This window comes from Rattus norvegicus, chromosome 20, assembly GCF_036323735.1.
Source record: "Rattus norvegicus strain BN/NHsdMcwi chromosome 20, GRCr8, whole genome shotgun sequence".
NCBI classification, from domain to species: Eukaryota; Metazoa; Chordata; class Mammalia; order Rodentia; family Muridae; genus Rattus; species Rattus norvegicus.
The window spans coordinates 48,883,668-48,908,339 of NC_086038.1; the positions used below are offsets into that span (position 1 = coordinate 48,883,668).

Below are 24,672 nucleotides of genomic sequence, written 5' to 3' on the forward strand. Positions count from 1 at the left end.
CTAGCCAGCGGTTAGGCTCATCCCTAAAGAACACACCTCTAACAGGCAGCTCGAGGGCCAGCACATGGTCACAACCCAGTGCACGTTAAATCCTAGCCTGATAGAAAGCCCTCAGCTCTCTTCTTGAGAAAAGCACAATTCTGCCAGATGAGTGAGATTCTTCAGATAGAATGCTAGCGATAACTTTGCTGTGTAAATCTCCCATCTGCACTGGCCAGACTTGTAGTCTCCTGCCTTTGTTTAAATTATCCAAAGTATAACGTGAGGCCAGAACCTAAAAGAGATTTAGGACAACCAGTTTCTCTCTCTCTCTCTCTCTCTCTCTCTCTCTCTCTCTCTCTCTCTCTCTCTCTGTGTGTGTGTGTGCAAGAGAGAGAGAGAGAAAGAGAGGCATAAGCCTAAGGAGTTGGTAAAATCTTCTATTTGCGACCACCTCCTCTTTGAACATTAGCCAGAGCCAGACACGCAATATTAAAGAGTTTCCCCTTCACCTCTGAGTGAATGATTTCATACTGGCTAAGCGTATTATGTCTATACTCACTACACGGGGCTTTTTACATGAGCCTCAGAGATCTGGACTTAGTCCCTCCTGCTTGTATAACAAGCACTTTGCAGGCTCCCAAACTTCTTTAGTGATACAAATTTAGGCGTTACTGGAGTTTCGGAGCAAAGCCCCAGCTCTAACAGTGCTGACGAGTTAGGCTTAACTGTTCGTTTCAATATTCCGGTTACAGAAATAAGTAGTGTCGAAGGGCAGAGAGATGAGAGTCGACAGACCAGACACCTGGGGAGAGGAACAGATAGAGTTCAGGGACTCCTAAGTCTGAGGTTTGGGTTTGAACAGAGAAAGAGCTGGGGGCAAGAAGCAAGCGGTGCGCGTCGTCAGGCAGGCTCAGTCAAGTCTGGTCCATCACTGTCTAAATTCTGAGTCTGCATGGTGGCACAAAGAGGTTCTTACTGCTTGGGACAGTCAGCCTCTATAAGATGACAGCTTTTGCTCAGGGTTAATCTAATCATCGGGTGACCTGTCTGCAAACGTCTGCTTTTCCTTGGACCCTACAGGGTTAGGAGTGACTACAGACTTCTATGTCCCTTTGGGAGCATCTGTGTACGCAGCGGGACAGTTTGAGAGCTGACGGGGAACAACTCAGGCAATCTCACGTACCTGTGCGTGCGTGGCGTGGCGTGCGTGCGTGGCGTGCGTGCGTGGCGTGCGTGCGTGGCGTGCGTGCGTGGCGTGCGTGCGTGGCGTGCATGAACATAGGAGTCAGATCCCAACTGCAGGTAGGGTGCTACGCTTTTCTCCCCACTTAGTTCAGCCTAAGTTGCAGTTGTCAAGGTGATCCTGGAATCGAGCTGGACTGGGAGAGCGTAGGGCTGTGTTGGGATAATGAGGGAGATGGAGGAAGGAGGGATGAAGGGAGGAATAGGAAAGGGACAAAAGCAAAAGGCATAGGGGTGACATACAGAGAGTCTCCATGTGGAAGAGTGAGCAATGATGGGGCAGTGACGAAAGGTGCTCCCACAGCCCCTCAGTGCAGCTGGGGGACGAGCAGTGTAGGCATGCGCTGTAAGCAGCTCAGAAACACAGCCAATGGAGTCACAGTTTGTGTTTTAACACAAGGAGCAGGGGACTCCTGGATCTGTTAACGCTGCAGAATTCGTGGTGAATTTCTCTGCAGATTCAAGTCAAGTGTTATCTGCGAATCAACGGGCCAGTTTCCAAGCTGTGTCTCTTACGGTAACGCACTGATTGGGATGGAAGTTCTGCGAGACTCGGGCTGTGGGCTCCTCAGAGATTCTCAGAACTTCTCACCATGCTCGAAGCTACTGTTGGGGAGCCAGGGGGTGAGAAGTTGCCACTCCTTAGCTGTTAAGAAACAGGAAGAGGATTAGGGTTGTCCTCGTAGACAGGTCTGGTCAGTAAGACAGGCACCCTGCCCTGGTGACCTCCTTCCCGCTCTTCAGCTCCTCCTGGTGCCCAACTTTGCCTCTAAACAATACAGACTCTTGTTTGTGCCCTGCGTTTTGTTCTTTCTTGCAAGCAGGTAGGAAGGCACAGTGGGGAAGCCACTTCACCTCCCTGTTCCCAATTCCTTGACATGAAATACAGGCTTAGAATCACAATGTTAGGTGCCCATGGTCCCCAGGACAGTGAGGACCAGAAGGGTGGCCTTCTGGTGACTTGGATTCTATTTCTAAGTAGCCAGCCAGGAGAGGGAAGTGAGAAGCTGCATGCAAAATAAGAGACCAGGGGCCTGGGAAAACACTTGCTCTCTTAACAAAGTCAATAGCTACTCTGTTCTGTCAGTAAGCGTGAGTGAATGTGAGCCCAGGATGATGGCCCATAATCAATCAATCAATCTCTCTCTCTCTCTCTCTCTCTCTCTCTCCCCCTCCCTTCCCCTCCTCCTTCCCCTCTCCCTCCCTCCCTTCCTTCCTTTCTGCCTGTCTTATTCTCCTCCTCATCATCATTATTATTTAGAAAGTGGAAAGTTTTATGCTAACTTTTAAACGTTGACAGTGTGGGTTAATGGTATTGTGAACTATAACGTGGCAGCGGCAGAGGTAAGTGGGCACCTTGTGTGGCCATGCCAGGGTGTCCCCCTGAGAAAGACGCCATTCGACAGATCTAGTATAAGGAAGGTTTACTGTGGGGGAAGGAAGAGGAGTGAAGACCTGGAAAAGGGGAGAGACAGACAGAGCCATGAGAGGGGGAGAAAGTGAGGACAGAGAAGGACAGAAAGCAAGACAGAAAGAGAAAGACAGGCCAGTGGGGAATACCTGGGAAGAGAGAGGAGGGGGGTGCAGGGCTGGGGTAGCAAGCAGTTCTCTTATACACTCCCAGGTCACCCACCCCTGGAGCCACACCGGTAGTAATGGCGGCAGGTGATGACGCAAGCTGTTGCTAGGTCGCTGTTGGGAGGAGCCAAGCGGAATTTTCTTTAAGCCTGAAGCCCATAGGCTGTGAGGGCCCAACATCTTTCGTAGGTCTTCCCAAAGAGAAGAATTGAAGTCCTTGTTAATGGCACTTGAATTTGCGGCGTGCGCCACTGTGGCAGCCCTGGTGATTCTTGCTCAAGGGAAAGTATGACGGTGATTTACCCTCCGTGATGGGCAGAGTTTGGATGCAAGATCGTCCCACTCTTCACAAATCAATATAGAGCTTTAGCTCTATTGTCTCTGCGGTGTTAGGGATCAAACCCAGGGTCTCGTGGATGTAAGGCAGGTGCTCCACCAAACGAACTCTGTTCTCAGCCACAACATCGTAGAAAAAATGCCAAAGCATCCAGCAAGTCACACTGTGACGTGAAAACAGCCTTCATAATTAGTTGATTAATCATTGTCAGCCTCTTGTCTTGTGCTGATATCCGAGTAAGACACGCTCAGGGTATTGATTACATCCAAGCCAGGAATCCTTTGTAGCCTCCACCCGAAGGGCACAGTGACCAGAAGCCCACCTCGAGTTACTGCCATTTGCAAAGTGATAACCAGTTGCACAGGCAGCTGTAACCCAAGCTCATCTGCCTATGGGTGGCGGGCAGTTCCCCCTGCACCGCTGTAGCTGGATTGCTTTCAGTCTTAATGGGAATCTTTCTGAGACAGAAACCTAATTCCATTTAGGTAATAATATGCCCACTCAACCTTTCTTCCCGGAACCAGCCAGAACTTCGAACGTTTGGGGGTTTGGGAAGAACTGGCAGAGATTGCTCTCTGAATGCAGGGCTTAGAAAGACTTGCAACTTTACACCATTCTGGGGACTTTTCCCTATTGAAAGGCAATGTCTTAAGTCCAGTGTACTGAAACTCAGGAATGGGAAGAGTTTACATGCCAGTCTTAAACCAAGACTGTTGCCGTTGTTCCAGCCTCCACTCTTCACTCCTCTTCTCTTTTCTTTCTTCCTTCCTTTCTTTCTTTCTTTCTTTCTTTCTTTCTTTCTTTCTTTCTTTCTTTCTTTCTTTCTTTCTTTCTTTCTTTCTATTAACCTGGACCCCTGGGAGCTCCCAGAGATTAAACCACCAACCAAAGAGCATACACAGGCTGGTCCGAGGCCTCTGACACATATGTAGCAGAGGGCTGCCACATCTGGCCTCAGTGGGAGAGGATGCAGTTAATCCTGCAGAGGCTTGATGCACCAGGGTGTGTGTGTGGGAGGGGCCACCCTCTCAGAGGCAAAGGGAAAAGGGGAGGAACTCTTTGAGGGGAGACCCTGGGGACAACATTTGGGATGTCAATTAACTAATTAATTTAAAAATTAACTTAATTAAAAATTAACTGAAATATAATCACATCAATCTCTCTAACACTTCCTGTGCCCTTTCTCTCCAATCTCTTCCATGCCCTGCCCCCAAATTCATGGCCTCCTTTTCTTTGGTTATTATTGTTACATATACATGCAAAATTACATAAGTACAACCTGCTGAATCTGTGGAATGTTACTTGTACATACGTGATTTCAGGGCTGTGTGTCTTATGACCAATCAGAAGCTCATTTCTGGAGAAGATTAATTGATCCTGGCTCAGAACTTGTTAGTGGCTTGTAGTTCTTTGGGTTGGCTCATGAGTCTTTTTTTTTTCTTTTCTTTTCTTTTCTTTTCTTTTCTTTTCTTTTTTCGGAGCTGGGGATCGAACCCAGGGCCTTGCGCTTCCTAGGCAAGCACTCTACCACTGAGCTAAATCCCCAACCCTTTTTTTTTTAAAGATTTATTTATTTGTGTGTGTGTGTGTGTGTGTGTGTGTGTGTGTGTTAGAGAGAGAGAGAGAGAGAGAGAGAGAGAGAGAGAGAGAAGTGGGGCAACAGCGGTGGGGATGTCAGTGGAGGTCAGATGTCTGTGGAGCTCTAATCCCCTGAAGCTTGAGTTACAACGGTTGTGAGCAACCTGCTCTAGGTGGTGGACACCAAACTCCAGTTTTCCTCAGGAGCAGCAAGCTCTCCTAAATGCTGAGCAACTCTTCTATAGAAATGATTTAAGGGGAAAAGAAATGGGTTCTAAGCCTAGGACAGACATTTTTCCTTCTGCCAGCTCACAAAGTCCTACCTCTAAAGTCAAAGGGACACTAACTGACCATTTACTGTGATTGGCTGGATACTGGGGAAACCTGGGGCTCTGATGGTGTGTTAGCTTTTGTAACTGCAAGAAACTGTCTGGGCTAGCCAATCACTTTAAAAAGAGGAAAGTTCCTCTGGGTTCACAGTCTTCTAGTCCAGGGTATTTCGGTCCTGTGGGTTTATGTGTGTCGTGAGACACAAGAATACATGGTGGGGAAGCTGATGACTTTGTGGTGACTGAGAAACGAAACAGAGAAAGGAGAGTCAGGGTCCTGACATCCTCTTCTGTGAGGGTCCTGCAAGCCTCACTTCTGACGCAACCCAGAAAACCACCCAGTGAAACAACCCAGGGAGAGTCAATATTGAATCTCAGTTCAATACGACTTAGCTGCCTGCACTGGTTCAGACGTCTGGAGTCTGACACTGGGTGGTTTATTCTAGCCATATTTAAGCACAGCACCATTTTGGTAAAAAGGTTTCCTGGTGACAATTAACTCAGTCCTGAGGGCACAACAGAGCTTAAGGCTTGTTTCCACTGAAACTCTTTACCAAGCGTATACGGCTTCTTCTATAAAGGTGGGTTCTGTTGACTTAGAAACAATGTTTCAGTTAAGGGTCTAGGGGGAATGGCACCGGTAAACATGATGGCTGTGGGAGTCAGGATTGGCCTGGCCCTAAGATAACACAGAAGTCACATAGGCTGCTCTAAGTATAAGTACCATCCTTCATGAAGATGGGTTTTACGTTCATGATTTTTTTGGGGGGGAGGTGTAGTCTTGGACAAAGAAACAATACTCTGGGGTATTCAGATGAAGCCTGGCTCTATGGATAGCAAAAGGTCAGCAGGTTGTAAAGTACACCCTTCCCCAGCATTCTGGGTGAAAGTCAGGTAGACATCTCCTTCTTTTCAAGAGACAAGCATGTGTCTTTAACCATCGGGTTTTCCTAATGAGTTTATATGGTAAAACCAACATCTCATTAAGGAGGTGGGGAGAGACAGAGAGAGAGAGAAATAGAGAAAGAGAAACAGAGACAGACATACAGAGAGTGAGAGAGACATACAGAGACAGAGGGAGACAGAGAGCGACACACAGAGAAACAGTCAAAGATAGAGTCAGAGAGAGACATACAGAGACAGTCAGAAACAAACAGAGAGACACACATAGAGACAGAGTCAAAGACAGTGTCAGAGAGAGACATAGAGATAAATGAGAGAGAGAGAGAGAGAGAGAGAGAGAGAGAGAGAGAAAGTACATGGGTTTTGAGACCTCAAAGCTTGCCCCAAATGACAAACTCTATCAACACGTCCATACTTCCTAATCCTTTCCAAGTAGTTTCAACAACCAGGGGCCAAAAAGTCAAACATAGGCCTATGAGCCTTTACTGGCCATTATCATTCAAACTATCACAGATGCTGACAGGAGCCCCCAGTAAAGCAGAGAGAAGCAGAGGAAGCCCCGTGTCCTACCCATGTTCATCAAACTCACAGTCATCACAATAGTGCATCATTCCTCGGGGTGAGCAGTTAGCCAGGGATTGCCACGTAGGAGAGGAAATTAACATGAAAAGCAGAGATTGAAAAAAGGGGGGAAAATCTAAGCAAAAGAAAACCCTTTAAAGACCTTAATAGTGCCACACGGAAGAAAAGACTTCACACTGCTATACAAAGAAGAGATCAAGGCAGGAGGACCAGGAGCCTAAGAGCTTAGGAGGTCTGGTGTCTACACTACACAGCCATCTGTGGTGGCACTGAGGCTGTGCTCTGGCCTGGGCAGCACGAAGACGCCACCTCGTGAAATGGGAAAGGAGAAATTGAAAAGAAACATGGAATTTGAAGATCTAAAACAGAGCTGCAGAAAGAACAGATTCAGTAAAAGAGCCGAAAGGGGTCAGATTTAGTAATATATAAAATTCAGGACACTGTTTAATACAAATCGCGTGTGACAATGTGAACGTAGAACGCACATGCACACATATACGCGAAGCTTTAAGAACTCTCGGAAAGCTTTTGTTGGATGTATTCCATGGATGTATGTGAGGAAGCCAAGAAAGAAGGGAGGGACTCAGAGACAGGAACAAATAGAGGGTAGGTAGACAGAGAGATATAGAGATAAGGAGAATAAAAGATTTTATATATATTTATATATATACATATATTGTATATATAATATATCCATGCACATATGTACATATCCATAAATATCCATATATATATATGTATCCATGTTACATATATGGAGAAAGAAAGAGAAGGGAGCAAGAGGAGGAGGAAAGGGGAAAGTTGTGTTGTGTTTGCTAGTTCTATGTCAACTTGACACTAGCTAGGGTCATTGGAGAGGAGGGAGCCTCAACTGAGCAAATGCCTTCATAATATCAGGCTGTAGGCAAACCCCTGAGGCATTTTCTGAGTGCCCAGCCCATTGTGGGTGGGACTATCCCTGGGCTGGAGATCCTTGGTTCTGTAAGAAAGCAAGCTGGGCAAGCCACAAGGAGCAAGCCAGTAAGCAGCATCCCTCCATGGCCTCTACATCAGCTCCTGCTTCCTGCCCTATTTGAGTTCCTGTCCTGACTTCCTTCAATGATGAACAGTGCTGTGGAAGTGTGAGCCAAATAAATCCTTTACAGCCTGCTTTGAGCATGGTGCACCATCAGAGCAATAGTAACCCTCACTAAGCAAGGGATATAGAAAGACAGGAGAGAGGAGAGAGGAGAGAAGGAGGGAGGGGAGGGGGAAAGGGATGGAAAGGGAAGGGGAAGCTGCCAGAGCTTCCAGGGACTAAGCCACTACCCAAAGACTAGACATGGACTGACCCTGGGGTCCAACCTCATAGGTAGCAATGAATATCCTAGTAAGAGCACCAGTGGAAGGAGAAGCCCTGGGTCCTGCTAAGACTGAACCCCCAGTGAACTAGACTGGTGGGGGGAGGGCGGCAATGGGGGGAGGGTTGGGAGGGGAACACCCATAAGGAAGGGGAGGGGGGAGGGGGATGTTTGCCCGGAAACCGGGAAAGGGAATAACACTCGAAATGTATATAAGAAATACTCAAGTTAATAAAAAATAAAAAATAAAAAAAAAAGAAATACTCAAGTTAATAAAAAAAAAAGAAGAAGAAAGAAAGAAAAAGAAAGGGAAGGGGAGGGGGAGAGGCATGTGGAATGTCTTGTAGCCTTGGTGAGATTACAGGTTTAGCTTCCTTTCTCCCAATAAGAAACCTGTTCAGCAAGCCCCTGAGATTCCTGGAATGCCTTCCCATGCTAATGAGACATCTCAGCACCTTCACCTTCAGCCCACTCCGGATATTCCCTAAAACTAGGTAACCCTTGATTCACCCTGAATAAAGTTCATCTGTCTCCCCAGAGCTAGCTAATCCCTGAGTGTCGTCATTTCCGTTGTTCTCACGGTCCATCTGAAACCCTGTTCCGGAGAGAAGGCAGACTCACAGTCGTGGAACCTTCGGACCAGTGGTTCTCAACCTTACTAACACTGCGACACTTTAGTACAGTTCCTCGTGTTCTGGTGACCTCCCCGAACTATATAACTATTTCATTGCTACTTTATACCTGTAATCTGCTCCTGTTATAAATCATAATGTAAATATCCGCTATGCAGTACATCTGATATATGACTCCCTAAAGGGGTCGTGACCCACAGGTCGAGAAGCGCTGCCTTGGAGGGTGGCGCTTTCCAGTCCCCGGAGGGAGTATGTCACTGGGGGCAGGCATTGAGAGTTTATAGCCTCAGCCCCACACCCAGTTCACTCTGAGGCTGCTATGGCTGGATGGAAATCTGACCTCTCAGCTTCCTGCTCTACCCCCTGCAGTCATGTCTTCCCCCCCCCCCCTCCTGCGCCGCACACTCTCTCCAGAACCACCGGCCAGACAGAACGATTTTTTAAAGTTATCTTTGATCATATTTAATCACAGCCACAGAAAAATAAGTAAAGCAGGAGGAGGGTAGATATCTTGTGGATGAGATAAACAGAGATTATAGGCTGACAAGACAAGCAGTATAGCAGCAGGTCAAGAGAGGAATTAGCCCCGACTGAGTCCGGGTAGAGCATTTGGTGCTTGAAGCACTGAATGAGGTTTTTAGTATGTCGGAGTTTGAGTATGTCTTAGTTTCTTTTCTATCGCTGTGAAGAGACAACATGATTAAGCAGGTTTTATTTAGGGCTCACAGTTTCCGAGGGCGAACCATCATGGCCGGGAGCATCGTGGCAGCGGGCAGGCGTGGTTCTATTATCAAGAGCTTACATCTTGATCCCTAGGCAAGAGGCAGAGAGAGCACTGGCTTTTTGAAACCTCAGAGCCTCTCCCAGTGACACATGATACTAAAAATGATAAGATATCTATATGATATTAAAATAGTAATATCAGAAAATAGCTATGTAAGTGTATAATTAAGAAGCAGAAATGCGAATGGCTACAGAGGAGGACTAATATTTTGTTTTTCTTTATTCCATTTATTCTTATTTTTGTACATTGGAGTTCTGCCTGCAAGGGTGTCTGTGTGAGGGTGTTCGATCTCCTAGAATTGGAGTTACAGTTGTGAACTGCCATGTGGGTGCTGGGAAACGAACCCGGCTCTTTGGGAAAACAGACAGTGCTCTTCTTAACCGCTGAGCCGGACAGATATTTTGTATGTTAAGTTTCCTGGAAACATTTTGCTCGTTCAGGCGCCTGTAACCGTGGTTACTGAACTGGATGAATGTCAGCTTTGGACTGGTTCGGACTGGCCTGGACAACACTATAACACTGCCTCTACACAAATAAATGTATACTACTTACCTTAATAAAATATATTTAAGATTTTAAAGGGTTCAAATCTTAGAGGCAAAATATAATGACATTTCTAAAGAATATCATACCATCCTAGACCATGCAGGATTTATTCTCGGGATGAGCAGTAGCAGAAAACTTGTTATACAATATACACAATATATACAATATAAAATATACAGCATATACAATATACAATAAAGTCAGAGCACTGAACATACAACAAGATATGTGCTGCAATTTTATTATAATTTGTTGATGAAATTAAAATTTTTAATGTTAATTTTTTAAAATTAAACCTGGGGGCGGGTGGTGTCAGGAGCTCCCTATCTGGCCCAAGCTGCCTTCATATTCACCATGTAGTCTAGGCTTGCCTTGAACCCAAAATCTTCCTGCCTCAGCTCCCCAAATGCTGAGTGTACCCATGCCCAGTGATTAGCTTTGTATGAATGCATATGTGTGTGCTTGCATGGATGCACTGTATGAGTGTACATGCGTGTGTTTGCATGGCTGTGATTGCATGTGTGTTGTATGATTGTGTATGTGTATGTATGCATGTGTTTGCATGGCCGTGGAGCCACAGTGTGAGTGGGAGCATTGGGAAACCCCAAAAGTTGACGTTAAATATCTTACATCTCCACTGTATTTGTTGAATCCAAATCTCTCTCTGAACCCAGAGAGCAGCTTGTTTATGTAGGTAACTTTCCCTGGGGTCCTCCAGTCCTCTGGTCCCCCCTGCATCTACCATTCAAATGCTGGGATTGCAGGTAGTTCTCATGCTTGTCTGACTTTTATGTAGAATCTAAACTCTCACCCGCAGGGTAAGCATTTTAGCCACCCAGCCATCTGTGAAGCCCCATGAAACACTCCTCTTGAGGCCAGGGAATATACTTAGGTTTTCTTGGCCAGATAATATGTGCAGTTGCTCTCCCCTACCCCTTTTCTTTCTATATAAAACTCACAGTCCTCCTGCCTCATCTTCCCAAGTCCTGAGATAACATCTCACAGACAACTGTCACTACAATCTCTCGCTATGATGCAAATCTGGCCTGCGTCATCTCCTTCAACCTCCTAATTCATGAAGGAGTTTGGTCCCCGATGTCAGGTGTTAAAGATATCCAGGGGATGGAAACAATCTGCCTAGAATGTTTACAACTGAGGCCTTCAAGGGTGTTTAGGATCAAATAGTGTCACCAGAGTAGAGCCCTCGAGATTGGTTCCTGGTATCTTTATAAGAAGAAGGAGATGGACCAGGCACATAGACATAGATATACTCTTCTGTCTCTGGCTTTATGATGTCCTATGCCATCTTGAGGTTTCTATCAGCCAGAAGGACATTACCAGGCATGGCCCCTAGACCTTTCACCTTCAGAACTGTGAAGTAAAATAAACTTCTATTCTTTTTAAAGACACCTTCCTCAAACAATTTGTTATAGTAACAAAAATCTGACAGACACAAAACTATTAGTGTTATCTAGATGCCAGGCACCTCAGGAGTACTTAGACATTCACAATGGCCTTATGCTAGCTTTATGAAACACCCACCCCAGGGCTTTGAGATGAACTCCCCTCTTGCCTATATAAGGAAAGGAATTTATTTCCCCCATTCCCCACTGCCTTTAGGATCATGGCTGAGGGTCAAAGAACAGAGAGATTGAAATCATACAAGAATGTAATATGAATTACATGACACGGGAAGCGTCATCTGCAAATAAAGGCGTAAAGAAAAGGGTTGATGTGTGCCAATTTAGGCTTGTCTTGATGAAGTAGACAGTTGTGAGAGGTATGATTGGACCATGGGCTATGGACTACATAGTGATGACTTGAGTTGAACTTGGTAAGTGGCCAGTGTCTATACTCAGGTATTGGTGTTCCATTCCTCTTAGACAACAGCGCGCCTCTTGGACGAGAGTGTTAGGACCCTCTAGACAGGATAAGAAAGTTCTTCTAGGTTTTGGGATCTGCTTTTGGGGAGAAGTGGGAGTGGGGTAAGAATGAGCTCCCTGCTTTCGCTGTTTGTGTTTGTGTTCACCTCATGAATTCTACAGGCTGGAGATGACTTCTCCCTAAGTTTTCCCTGTTCCTCATTCCTCAGAGAATTGTACCTGCCACCTCCCCATCATGAGACCCTGAGCCGTGCCTGCCTCAGCTCTTCCACCACAGCGTCCCTCCTTTATTTTCTTTCTTATCAATTCCTTGATTGTTTTTATTTATGATCCACCTCCTTTCATTGGCACAAAAGCCAGGATTGTGTTGTTGTTCATCTGTTACTAGAACTTTCCGGTGCGTAGTTACAGCCCATAGTTTAGTCAAAAGGAGCAAACAAAACCTTTTGAGAGCCAAGCCTCGCTTTGGAGGGAATTGCAGAATTTGGTGAGATTAGAACTATTTGATTCTGCAGTGTGCCGGGCATTATCCACGAGTCAGGACTGTTTAAAACAGGAGAAAACAGGCAGAAATGCAAAGAGGCAGGAGTTGGGAACCGTGGGAAGGATGCAGAGGGGACCGGAAGGATGCAGAGGGGACCGGAAGGATGTAGAAGGGATCGGAACCGGAAGTGCTTGGGCCATTGTGTAGAGGGGGCAGGAACCGAAAGTGCCTGGGCCATGGTGTGGAGGGGAACCGGGAAGAATGTGCAAGGGACCGGAACTGGAAGTGCCTGGGCCATGACAACACTTCCTTTAGCAAAGGATACTGTCTGTTGACATGGGTGACTCTGGAAGATGGTCACTTTGGCACCACTGGAGATAGACTCTGCTGACAAACTCCAAAGGCCTCAGCACTGGAAAGCTGGATTAATTGCTAAAATGAAGAGTGTTCCTTGAAAAGAGAATTTTCAACAACCCAAACCCAGATGGTTTCCCGATGGAACTAGAACAGGCCTTCCACTTGTAGAGGACTCCCAAAATGGCAAGACTGATGTCAAGATGCAGGGCCAAGGGGGATTGTGGGTAATAGTCGGGTGCAAGCCAGTACCCAGACAGACCCCAGGGCAAAAAGAAGACACAAAACCATATCTCGTTTTACTCCATAAACAGACGCAGTTTGGTTGGAAACACTGTCTGCCAGAGAGAGCATTTGCTTCCAGGAGAAATTAAACATTTCCTCTTGGGCACCTGTTTCTAACAGACAGACTGGAGTGTTGACTGGGTTGCAACAATATGTAATTTCTGTTAGTTGATGTTAGTCCACATGCCCTGGCCAGCGGGGCTTATCTCTTATTTAAACATGGAAAGAAAGCGGCTTAATGGTTCAGTTCGTGAGGCCGTGCACACACAGGCAGGTGCTCCGTCACGGTTTGCAGCACAGTGCCCACATAAGAAAGAAAAGGAAACTCAAAATTGTTTTAAGCCAATAAGCAGACTTTACTCAGTGAGCAACTGGCCAGATGCTGGACTCCGTTCAACTTATTTCCACAACCAGCAGTTGCGGAAGTTACCCTAGAATAAGGTATTCTCTCTCTGCTTGGGATGTCCCTGTTGGACGCCATTAAGTCAGATGAGGATGTGCGGCCTTCGGTACAGCCCCAGCTGTGGGGGCCAAAAGAGAGAGGGTAGCAGCTGAGGTCTGGGTCAGGGGTAGTGAAACTCTTAATGGTTTTTAGCAAAGGTCTTTAGGGCCAAGAATATTTGGACCTATGAAGTGCTCTCCTCTCCTCTCCCCTCCTCTCCCCTCCCCTCCCCTCCCCTCCCCTCCCCTCCCGTCCCCTCCCCTCTTCTTCCCTCCCCTCCTCCTTTCCTCTCCTCTTCTTCTCATTGAAGACATGTGCTGCCAGGCCCCATTCAAAAGCCAGCCTCTTACATGTGTTCTATATCAGGAATCGATAGGAGAGAGCTAAATAGAGTGTTCCTCAGGTACTTGACGTCTTTTCCGGAGCACCTGTGTTAGGAAAACTGCTCCAAACCCATGTGTCCATTTGCACAGCGTTGGAGAAGGCTGTGGTCTTGGTATAATAGTTCTAAACAGATTAATTAGGTTGATAGGGAAAGGCTTAGTCACAACTGGATCACAGAGATTGGCTTTGCTGGTTTATGTGTCTGTCTGTTTTGCGACTGAGTCCCACTTTGTAACCCAAGCTGATCTCCACGTCTCCATCATCACCTTACCTTCAAGAGTGCTGAGATCAGAGGCACGCACCAGCACCACCCCAGCTGGATGAGTTAGATCTTGAACTAAGACTTAACTTTAGGTGCCCCTCCTGGCCGGAGTCAAGGGTGAATTTCCCTGGATACACCACGCAGACCAATCCTGAGGTTGACTCCCATGTCCTTGCTTGTTTATGACCTTGAAGTACAGTTTGTATCCTACCAAACTGATTTTACTAACTTCTAAAGGATCGCAATTTCTAGTTTGAAAAAAAAATCACCAGACTCTATCTGAAGTAAACACATTACAATTCTTACACTCCTGTACCCAGAGATATCTGCTCAGTATTTTGCATGGTGAGCATAGCGCTGGCCCAGGCTCAGACTGTGTCTGTCTTTCAGGGGATGTCAGCACCCAGTGCTGTCATACATCGTGAAGTATGAGCCTGTAGTTGGTTTCAGAGTGTGAGCCCCATTTCACAGTCTAATCTTGCTCTCCTGCAGCCATGTAGTCTAGGTCTGTGTTAGACCTGGTCAGGGTCACAGTGAGCTCTCAGATAGTCGGGAGCTGTGGCTTGGTGTCCCACAACACCTGCACTACAGGTGAAAAGGGAAAAAAAGCCCTTTCCTATTCTCTCCTGGGCCCATGGCTGGGGACCTAGCACCAGGGACAGATCAGTAAGAGAAAGGAAAACCAATTTATCTAAAGGGTTTCATGCGACTCAGGAGCCTTCACAAATAAAGACCCAAAGGGGAAAAAAGAAAATGTTCTTGTTTCTGAAACAGTGAAACAGGGCCTCACCATTTAATCCAACTGTCCTCAAACTTGCCATCCGCTTGCCTCTGCTTGGCAAGTGCTGGGATCGTAGGTTTGCGTCACCATGCAGGCTTTTATGCTAGGTGTGATGGGGGGGGGGGGATCACGGAGAAGTGGGGCTGATATGTACTGGGAATGAAGTTAGGGCAGGAATTGGCAAGCCCTGCATATTTGAATCGTCCTTCGAATCTCTGTCTTGAGAGACGAGGACATTTCTTCCCTGTGGTGTAGGAATGCACTTCTTGAATAGAGCCTTCTTCGGGGAACAGAACAACCAGATAGGTGAGCCACCTTCCTGCCCATCTGTTCTCAAGAGTGCCAGGCTGACATATCTTAGGGTAATGAGTTCCGACCATGAGAAAAACAGTCAGGGGCTATGCCGGGGACTCCCCAGTGGTGCTCTGCCCTGTGGCCTCATGATTAGTGTAGGATATGCTGATGTAGCTACTTGAGACCATCTGGGGCAACGAGGAGAGATTCCCCTTTGCAAAATTCTTTGGGTACCAGATCCTGAGCCTAAGAGTCTTGGCCCTGAGCTCAGTCCAGTCAGGGCCTTCTCTCCCTCTCCCAGCAAGTAAAAGGCACATCCAGAGATTTTTCTTTTAAACTAGCAATCAAACGTGGTTATTTTGCAAGGCGCTGTAGCTTTTCAGAGGGTCTAGCATGCCTGTGTTTTCTGCTCCTCCTCACCTTTTTTTCCCCTCGACTCACTTGATTTTGTCCTGAGCATTTTTCACTGTGGTGGTCTTCATTGTTGTTCTTCAGAGTAATATCTGAAATGTAAAATACAATCTTGTTTGGGAAATTAAAAAGGAAATCCAAGGGCAGGAAATGGGTCCTGGGAAGCCACAGGGGGACAATGGGTGCTGGAGGGACTGGAGTCCACTCAGAGTGGCAAATGATTTGAAGCAATTTCGAGACTGGAAAGAAAAAGAAAAAAAAAGTAACTTTCACTTCCCTAAATCATTTTAACCGTTCAGATGATCATTGCTCCCCCGGTGTTTGTAAGAGTATGAAATGAAAGTGAGCGGCTGTGCAGGCTCTCAAGGTCTTCAAAAGCCATTAAACCCACAAAGCCTGCATGGGTTTTACCTGAGGTAATGAGTCCTGACCTGATAATGTTGTCATCCTCAAAAGCGTGGAAAAGGGGTTTGCCAGTCAAGATAACGACTCTCAAGACCCTTGGGCACCCGTTGCTATCTGCTGGCTCTGTGGGTAGACGCTGGCCTTAGTTTCTCCTCATGTGGGGTTGTGCTACTCCACACTGCTGCTGTTAGGGGGTTACTGACAGAACGCATGAAAGCATTTACTAAGCTATGCCATCAACCTATAGGTTTTATTTTGCATGAATGGAATCGCTACAAGTAGGCTGAGATTCCCAGCTTCAGCAGGCAGTTCCAGGGCAGCCGAGGGGAGGAGGCCAGCCTTAGCCCGCTCTGCAACTCAGAACATCTCCGTCTAGAGCGATGGTTCTCAACCTTCCTAATGCTGCAGTCCTTTCGTGCAGTTCCTTCTGTGGTGGCGACCCCTAACCGTACAACTATTTTTGTTGCTGCTCCATAAACTGATAGTTTACTACTGCTATGAATCACCATGCAAATATCTGTTTTCGGGTGATCTTCGGTGACCCCGTGAAAGGGTGGTTCGACGCCACTCCCACCCCAAAGGGATGGCAACCCACAGGTTGAGAACCACTGACCTAGAACACACGCGTCCCTGGGGGGGAACGTTTGCAATGCTTGAACCAGTACAGAGTCCCCTTGGCCTGTACATGGGATTTATCTTGCTAAGCCTGCCAGACCTTGGAAGTTCTATCAAGTTCAAAGTGTATTTAATATACCTAACCTCTGAAGAGCACAGCTCCTGGTAAAGAGCAGGGCACATGGCCAAGGGGGATGGCAACTCGTTGATAGCTTTCTAGAGGAGCATCTCAGTGGGGAGTGTCATTATGGGGTCCATCACAGGCCCTAGAAAAACCTAAATGAAAAGCACGGCTTCTGAGTGCATAAAGTAACGTCATAAGTGAGGAACCCTGAGTCAGGGCCTGTTTACGGGGCAGAAGGGAGGTGGGCCATGCCTGAGACACAGGCTCCTTAACATCCGCCATCGATCGGGAACCCACCACAGTCAAAAAAAATCAGCTGATCAAAATGACAGTTGTTAAGAAATATGCCGACCACACACAGTCTATCTAAGCATCTCTGGACCACGAAAATGTTGCCTTGTGTGACTTTAATAAAGGCTGCAAGAGGAACCTCCAGAGAGTAAAACAGAAATCTCAACTCCCCGTGGGACAAACTCATTGACGAAAGGGATTTGAGGAAGAAATAATTGCAGATGCCCGTTACCCTGGCAGTCAGCATGGCAGACAGAGCCTTGCCCAGGATTTAACTGCCGTCAGTACAGAAGCGAGTAAATGGTGACCAGAAGCCCCCGTGAGAGAACCTAGTGGGGAAACTCACTCTGGAAGGCTCTGGCTAGTGGGGAGGAAAAATGTTTCATTATAACCTGGATGCTGAGGTTAAGGCAGAAATAAACTGATTCTAAGGGGTTTGTTTATTTTTTTTAAATTGTATGTGTACATGTGTATGTGTGTATGTATATATGTATGTATGTATGTATGTATGTATGTATGTATGTATATTTGCCTATGTGTGCATATGCCAATATATGTATATGTGTGTATGTATGGAGTGTATGTGTGTGTATGTGTATGTATGTATATATGTGTGTATGTTCCTATGGTATGTATGTGTGTCTGTGTCTGTGTGTTGGCCTATGTGCATATGCACCCCAGTGCATGCAAAAATCAGTTCTCTCCTTCCAAAACATAGTTCTCAAGGACACGACTCAGGTCATAAGGCTTGAGAGCAAGTGCCTTGATCCTCTGGGCTCACCCATAGGCCCTCGAAGGGTTGTATCTTAACTAATAATTCCTTAGGCCCACTTGGGAATAAACTTCATTTAGGCTGGATCCTCTCAGAAAGACTTGTTTGGAAGTACACTAAGTTGTGTCGATTCTTCTAGATTTATGTAAATTATATCCAAAGGTCTTCGGGATTCCTGTGAACAGAACCCCATTCAGTATTATTTTTCAAAAGATTTTTTTATTTTTAAAATTGTGAGTATGTGTCTGTGTTGGGGAATGTACGTGCACAAGAGTTCAGGTGCCCACAGAGATCAGAGGTATCAAATCCCCTGGAATTGGAGGCTGACATGGCTACTGGGGATTGAACGTGGGTCTTCTGCCAGAGCAGTATGGGTTCTTAACTCCCGAACCACCATCCCTCCAGCCCAATCTGAGGTCAAGGCATAATAAAAGAGAAAAATGGGCTGAGAAACATCAGTGTCAGGGTGTGACTCTCTTTCCATAGCCTTCCTGTAAGAAGGTCTTACAGGAAGCATCGCTCGTTAGGCTGCTCTGGGATCATGAGGTTGGTAGCTTGTACACTTAGGAGCCAGGTCCTTGTTTCCCTCCTGCAAAGAAAAAAGAGAGAGGCAGCCACTGAGCCTCTGAGGTGCAGAGCACCAGTGCGTCTCTCCACACACAGCCTCTTTGGAGTTTGTCTGAGCCCTCCAAGTACCAGCCATAGAACTGATGCAAGGAGGTTGGAGGACGCCAGAGCTAACTGGAGAGCAAAGAACCCTGGGAAATGGCGGGTGACCTCCCCATATCAAGCCTGCCAAGTCAACGAGGTGTTTATTTTGTTGATTTATCTATGTTCTCAATACCAAGAATTGAATCAGGGCATGGAAGATGTGTGCATAAGAAATGAGCTACAGACTCTGGTCTTAAAAGATGTATTTCATGTGCGTGTGTGTTTTGCCAGCATGTATGTCTGTGCAGCATATGTGTGCAATGCCCACAGAGGCCAGAAGAGGAAGCTGGATCCCCTGGGACTGGAGCTATTTTAAGTCGCTGTGTGGGTGCCGGGAACAGAACCCAGTTAGTCCTTCTGCAAGAGCAGCCAGTGCTCTTAACCTCTCCAAATGATGTTTTAAGCTTTATTTAGTTGTTTTTAGTTTTGAGACAAGATTTCTCTATTACGTGGCTCTGGGTGTCCAGTAACTCACTCTGTAGAAGGCTGGCCTCCAACTCAGAGATCCTCCTGCCTCTGCCTCTCTCAGGCTGGGATTAAAGGTGTGTGCTTCCACACCTACCTCTCCAGCCCCTTATTCTGATTCTTTGAATGTTTTTATTTTGAGACAGAGTCTCATGAAGTTACCCAAACTGACCTCCTATCTATAATCCTCCTGCCTCAGCCAACCTCCTAGCTATATTTGTGCAACTACAGGGTAACAGGCTGTGCTACTCCCCCAACTCAATGTGCCTCTTGAACCAATATTAGGACTTCTTTCTATTTTTTTATTTAAATTCTTGTTAGAGTTTAATTTCATATGTAAACTTCTTCAGTGACTGTTTAAACTTGTAAAAATTTCAAAAGAATATAAACATCACAGTTAAGGAGTCGGCTCCACTGGAAAAATGCTTTCCATTGAAGCGTGAGGACCTGAGTTGAGATTCCAGCTGGGTCTGTAATCATGGCAATGGGGAGGCAGAGACTGCTGGAGCCCTGAAGCTCCCTGTCCAGTCAGTCTAGCAAATCAGTAAACTCCAGGACCAGCTCAAGTCCTTGACTGGGGAAAACCACCTCTGTTGACCCCTGGCCTCCATGTGTCTGTGGCTGCATGTGAACACACAAATATATGTATAGACATTCTTCCCCTTCCTCACACAAAGAATACAAAAATTGGACAAGCCTCTTCATTTGGGGAAGGGCAATATATGGCTGACACTGACCTTACTGCTGCCCTCTGATCATAGAGCAACTATAAGCAAGCTATGAACCATGTGTTAGGATAACCACAAGAAGTAAATGACGATCACCCAGTTGTCTGTTTGGGTGCTAGGCCACAGCTGAGTGCCGTACAGGAGGAATGTTCCTCAGATTGCAGAACTCTTGTCCCTAGCAGGGACCGTCCTTCAATCAAATGACGGGCTAACACACCTTAGTCCTTACAGAGCTTCTTGACGGACCATGAGATAGCAATAGTCATGCTTTCCTAAGCACTAGGCCTTCGGCAGGCCGTAACGTAGAGAGAGAAGAGAACTCCCCTTGTCATCTATATGAGCCACCAAAAGTATCACTGGATGTAAACAGAGGCAGACATAGGCCTGATCCAGGCACCTGGAGACCAAGCCAGCTTCCCGCTGATGACGTGATCTCAGAAAATCTCTAAGCCCTCTGGGTCCCATCAGCAAAATGAGGGTAGATGGTAGCAGCTGCTGCGTTCCCCATAAGACTGAACATCTGAGAGAGCTTCACGACTCACTGACTAAACCACCAGCGTCTTACTGTTCTTGTCAAAAGGTAATGAGAGAATCAAATTGTATCCCATTAAGGAAATATGTTTATAACTAAATTACCTCCCGAGAACTTCGTGCTTCCTGGCATGGTCTTTCATTGCTCTCCTAATATGAAATTTACCAGGAAACCTATGTTTTCCTGAGTAGCCAGTAAATATATTTTTGAGACGATTTATTCTAGGACCGCCTTCTTCGGCCATCTACATGAGATCTGTTGGAGGAGGCCCGAAGCAATTTCTTTTTATTAGAAGGGATAAAAATCGATCAAGTAGCTCAGATGCGTTTTGCCGGGAGGAGAACCATTCTTCATACAAACTCGCCACAAGTCCACCGTCACAAACTCAGCCCAACCAACATGCTCGTGCCCACAAGACCTTACTGGGCCTGCGCCTGTCGACCAGATATGGTGGTTACTGTGTCTCAGTTTATTCTCTCTCCCCGTCCTTCTTGCCTGGAATTCACGTGCAATGTTCCCTTCCACATCTGCATCTTTGGTTTTGTTTCTAAACAAAAGCGTTTAGTGCTGAGAGCACAGTTCTGTCCAGGAATAGAGTGAGAGCATTGTACTTTTACAGATCCACCTTTGGAAAACTTGCTTAATCCTTGAGTGTAGCTGTAAAATTATTAAAAACAAAAACAAAAACCCAAGCTGTCTTTTATCCTACACTAGATCTAGCACCACAGTACCCCAAGATATCTGGTAGATGTTTTCATCTCAATCAGTAAAGCGTCTCACCCAATCTGCTCCATCCCGTATCGCAATGCCAGAAACACACATCCCAAGTTCGTGGTGACCCAGTGTCTCTAGCTGCCGCACACTCTCTTAAACTTAAATCGCCACATGAAAGAACACACAACACAATAACCTCTGATCCAATTGATAAGATATAATTGCCCACCTAGACATACAAAGCCCTGTACACACCCATCCCTTAAGAACATTCATAACAACCTGTAAATGTGCAGACAGGAATCTTAACGTCAGCCTCCGTGTTCTCTCTGTGGCTTCCTCCAGTCTCCTTCCGTTCCAGTCTCCTCCTCTTCCCTCGCATTTTTCTCCCGCCCATCCTTCCTTCTCGTCCAATGACAGGCCTTGTTCTATCTTGTACGTGCCTTCACCTGTATGACAATCCTACAACTGTGCCTCAATGTTTTCATCTTTAAAAATGGGCATAATAGTTCCAAACATTGAGCTTACTTTACGGTGGTCAGTATCAACCAGTTAATGTATAAAACTGAACAAGAACAGGCCTAGCTCTGGCTAATCCAAACTTCATATCGAATTCTAAGATAATGTGATCTATGAGTTTGTGGGGTAAGTCGCCCGAGAAGGTGGTTTTTACCTAAGCCTGAAAGGAAGCAACTGAAATGACTTGGTAGAAAAAAGATGTGCTGGTTTTCCTTGGCTGAAATCACTTATTCACTCATAATTCTATAATTTGACAAACAAGTGGGTCCAGGCACAGCCTCTGGGCCAAAAGTAGTTATGAGAATGGTCTGATCGAAACTTGTAAACTTGCTGAAAGTGTGTGCATGTGCGTGTAAGTGTGGTGTGTGTGTGTGTGAGTGTGTGTCTGTATATGGTATGTGTGTATGCATGCATGTGTATGTATATATATGTGGTGTGTATGAGTATGTGTGCACGTGTATGTGGTGTGTGTATGTGTGTGTATGTGATGTGTATGAGTCTGTATGTGGTGTGTGTATGTGGTGTGTGTCCATGCACGTGTGTGCATATATATGTGATATGTGTGAGTATGTGTGCACATTGTGTATGTAGTGTGTGCATGGGTGTATGTGGTGTATGTGTGCACATGTGTGTATATATATGTCATGTGTGTATGTGGTGTATGTGTGCACGTGTGTATATGTATGTGGTGTGTGTATGTGTGCACCTGTGGGTATGTGGTGTGTGCATGTGTGGATGTGGATGTGGGTGTGGTTTGAGTACATGTGTATATGTGGTGTGTGTGTGTGTGTGTGTGTGAGATATGTTTGTGTGTGTGCTCATAACATGATTGTATGATTTTTTAACATGAACTTTGAAGATGAAAATGCCACATTGTAATGTCAAAAGGTTAAACACATAGGATATGGTTGGCAGGTGTGGCTAATCTTTTAGTCATTTACTGGCTGGGCCACTCAGGATGGGGACTTTATATACACTACTGCCATATCAGGAAGCGGTGGGCCAGGGATCTCTCAGTCCTTATGAATTCCCTTGCTCGTCCTATGGTCATGGTGGCTTGTCTTTTTAGAGTGTGCCCAGCTTCCCCCAGAGCAGAACCTCCAGAGGGTCTTTAGCCTGTGTTGAGACTCTCAAGAACTTCACTGTATTTTACTGGTCAAAGAAGTTCCAGGGTCGGTCTCCAGAGGAGGGCTGTGTTTATCAACTGTCCACCACTGTAGCAAGCCATAAAGGCAATCAGCTTATAAAGAGGAAAGGTTTCTGCTGGCTCGTGGATTCGCAGATGTCAGCCCCGTTCAGTTGGGAAGGTGGTATGTCACAGAGGGAACAGATGACAACGTGGAGTGGTTCACAGCCAGGGGACAAAAAGAAAGACAGGCTTAAGGGTTCACTATCCTCTTAAAAGGTACACTTCCAGTGGCCCAAAGCCTCCTCCAGGGCCCCACTGTTCAAAGGCTTCCCTGCCTCCCACCAGCGCCCTCCCAAAGACAGACTGTTTAATACTCAGAACTTCATACCAACAAGTAACAAGGAACTAGAGTTGAGCATGAGTATCAGGAAGCGCGGTTCACTGGGCCCACCGTGAAATGGGCTAACCCGGAGACAAGTCAAAAGGCCTCCCAGGATCAGCTAAGGTGAGCAGAGGAGGCCTGAAACCGGGGCGCCACGCTTAAATAGATTTAAATAGAAACGCCACCTGCAGGCTAATTTGGTGCTAAAATAGTTCTTGGCTAGAGGAGGTGGCTCAGTGGTAAGACTTACCTACCATGTGGGCTCGTGGCCAGAACGGCAAAAGAATAACCGTGTCATGTCATATACCCCGTGTTAATTAGCTTTCTGTGACTGGGACAGAAACAAACAAACAAACAAACAAACCAACAAACAACCCTGGAAAAATTTAAAGGAGGAAAGATTTATTTTGGCTGACGCTGGGTGGATTCTGGACTTTAGTGAGACGAACCGTGTGGAAGAAAGTGTGGGGGGCACATGGTGGAACAGAGTCGCTCACTGCACGGTATCTGGACACCAGCGGGGGTGACACCAGCGGGGGTGACAGAGAAGTACCCTTCAAAAGCATGCTCCCCTTGGCCACTTCTTCCAAAGGGCTCAGGCAGTAACACTCCTTCGCCAGAGGGTGGCGCTGTCTGAGGAGGTTTCAGAGGCAAGGACTGGAGGAAGTGCATCACTGAAGGTTTGAGTGTTCACTGCCTTACCTTACTTCAAATTCTGTTTAATTTTCGCTGTAGCTGAGCTGTCTCAGTTTCCTGCACGTGCTGCCACGCCTGCTGCTTGCTGCCGTGTTTCTCCACCGCGGTGGACTCAACCCTCTGGAACCATGAGCCAAAATAAATTCCTTCTAAATAAATCAATTCGGTCATAGCAACAGAAAAGTAGCAAATACAACCCCCTAAGAGCCCATCCTGTACTGAGCCGCTTCTTCGTAGCTTTAACCCCCTTGGGACGCAGTGATTGCTCGACAATGCCGCCATCTAGGAGTTAAGCCTTCGGTACACGAGAGGGATAGTCCGAGTTCAAATGGTGGCATTTCTTAAACTATAAGATTTCAAAGATCCAAATTAGGCAATGCAGAGCCCTCAAACCCAAGCACGCCTAGAATCCTTGTCTTGGGGAATTCGAATAATCCTTCTTCAATTCTGTGTCAAATTTCTTTGTTGAGCTCACGTAGAGATTTTTTTCACTGGCATTCAGTGATGATAACGAAGGCCCTAGGTGAGAATCGACCGGGAGGTTTATTCCTGTGGGCGCTCTTTTCTGAGCTCATCGGCAGTATTTTTGTCTCACCACTTTTGCCTCTTCTGTTTCTCAAAGCATCCTCGTGGCTGTGTTGTCTTGTCTTTCCACGGGAATAGATTAAGAAAATGTTCTCAATTGAATATCTATCTATCTATCTATCTATCTATCTATCTATCTATCTATCTATCTATCTATATACATATACATATACATATACACACATATATACATATATACACATAATAAATATATGTGCATGTATATATATATATGTGTATGTATATATATGACATATATAACACATAATTTTCCTTTTCGGTTACCATATTTTTTTTTTTTAGATGAAAGTAGCTTACTCATAAAGGATGGTAGTTTGTTTGGCGGTGGTCGGGAGGTAGGGACATGCAAATGCATGTGGAGCTGGAGGAGTCTTAGAGACTCTGGGAGCAGGCCTAGAGCAAAGTAGGACTCCTCCCTCTCTGCCCTGGTTCTGCGTGTCAGACCCCCACCTCCTCCACCCTTGAGGTAGTCAGGAACCTGGTAGCCAGGTTCCAGGTCAAACTTCCTCTTCCCTTATTAGTCATGTCCAGCAGCACCTGGAACTCCTCCTTATGCAAATGAGGCGTCCC

At 46.2% G+C, this 24,672-nt stretch overlaps 1 long non-coding RNA gene across 2 annotated transcripts in view; it reads right to left on the reverse strand.

The window, feature by feature from the left end:
* Window positions 1-21,131, reverse strand: part of LOC134483830 (uncharacterized) — a 39,496-nt gene extending 18,365 nt beyond the window's left edge. The window contains exons 1-3 of one of the 2 annotated variants that reach the window (XR_010060906.1): window positions 21,053-21,131; window positions 15,423-15,505; window positions 1,242-1,870 (exon numbers count right to left, since the gene is read on the reverse strand). This is a non-coding gene — a long non-coding RNA (uncharacterized LOC134483830). Of the gene's footprint in view, window positions 1-1,241; window positions 1,871-15,422; window positions 15,506-21,052 lie in introns of those variants that run through there. The other variant, XR_010060904.1, reaches the window with a different exon arrangement.
* Window positions 21,132-24,672: the final 3,541 nt, after the last annotated feature.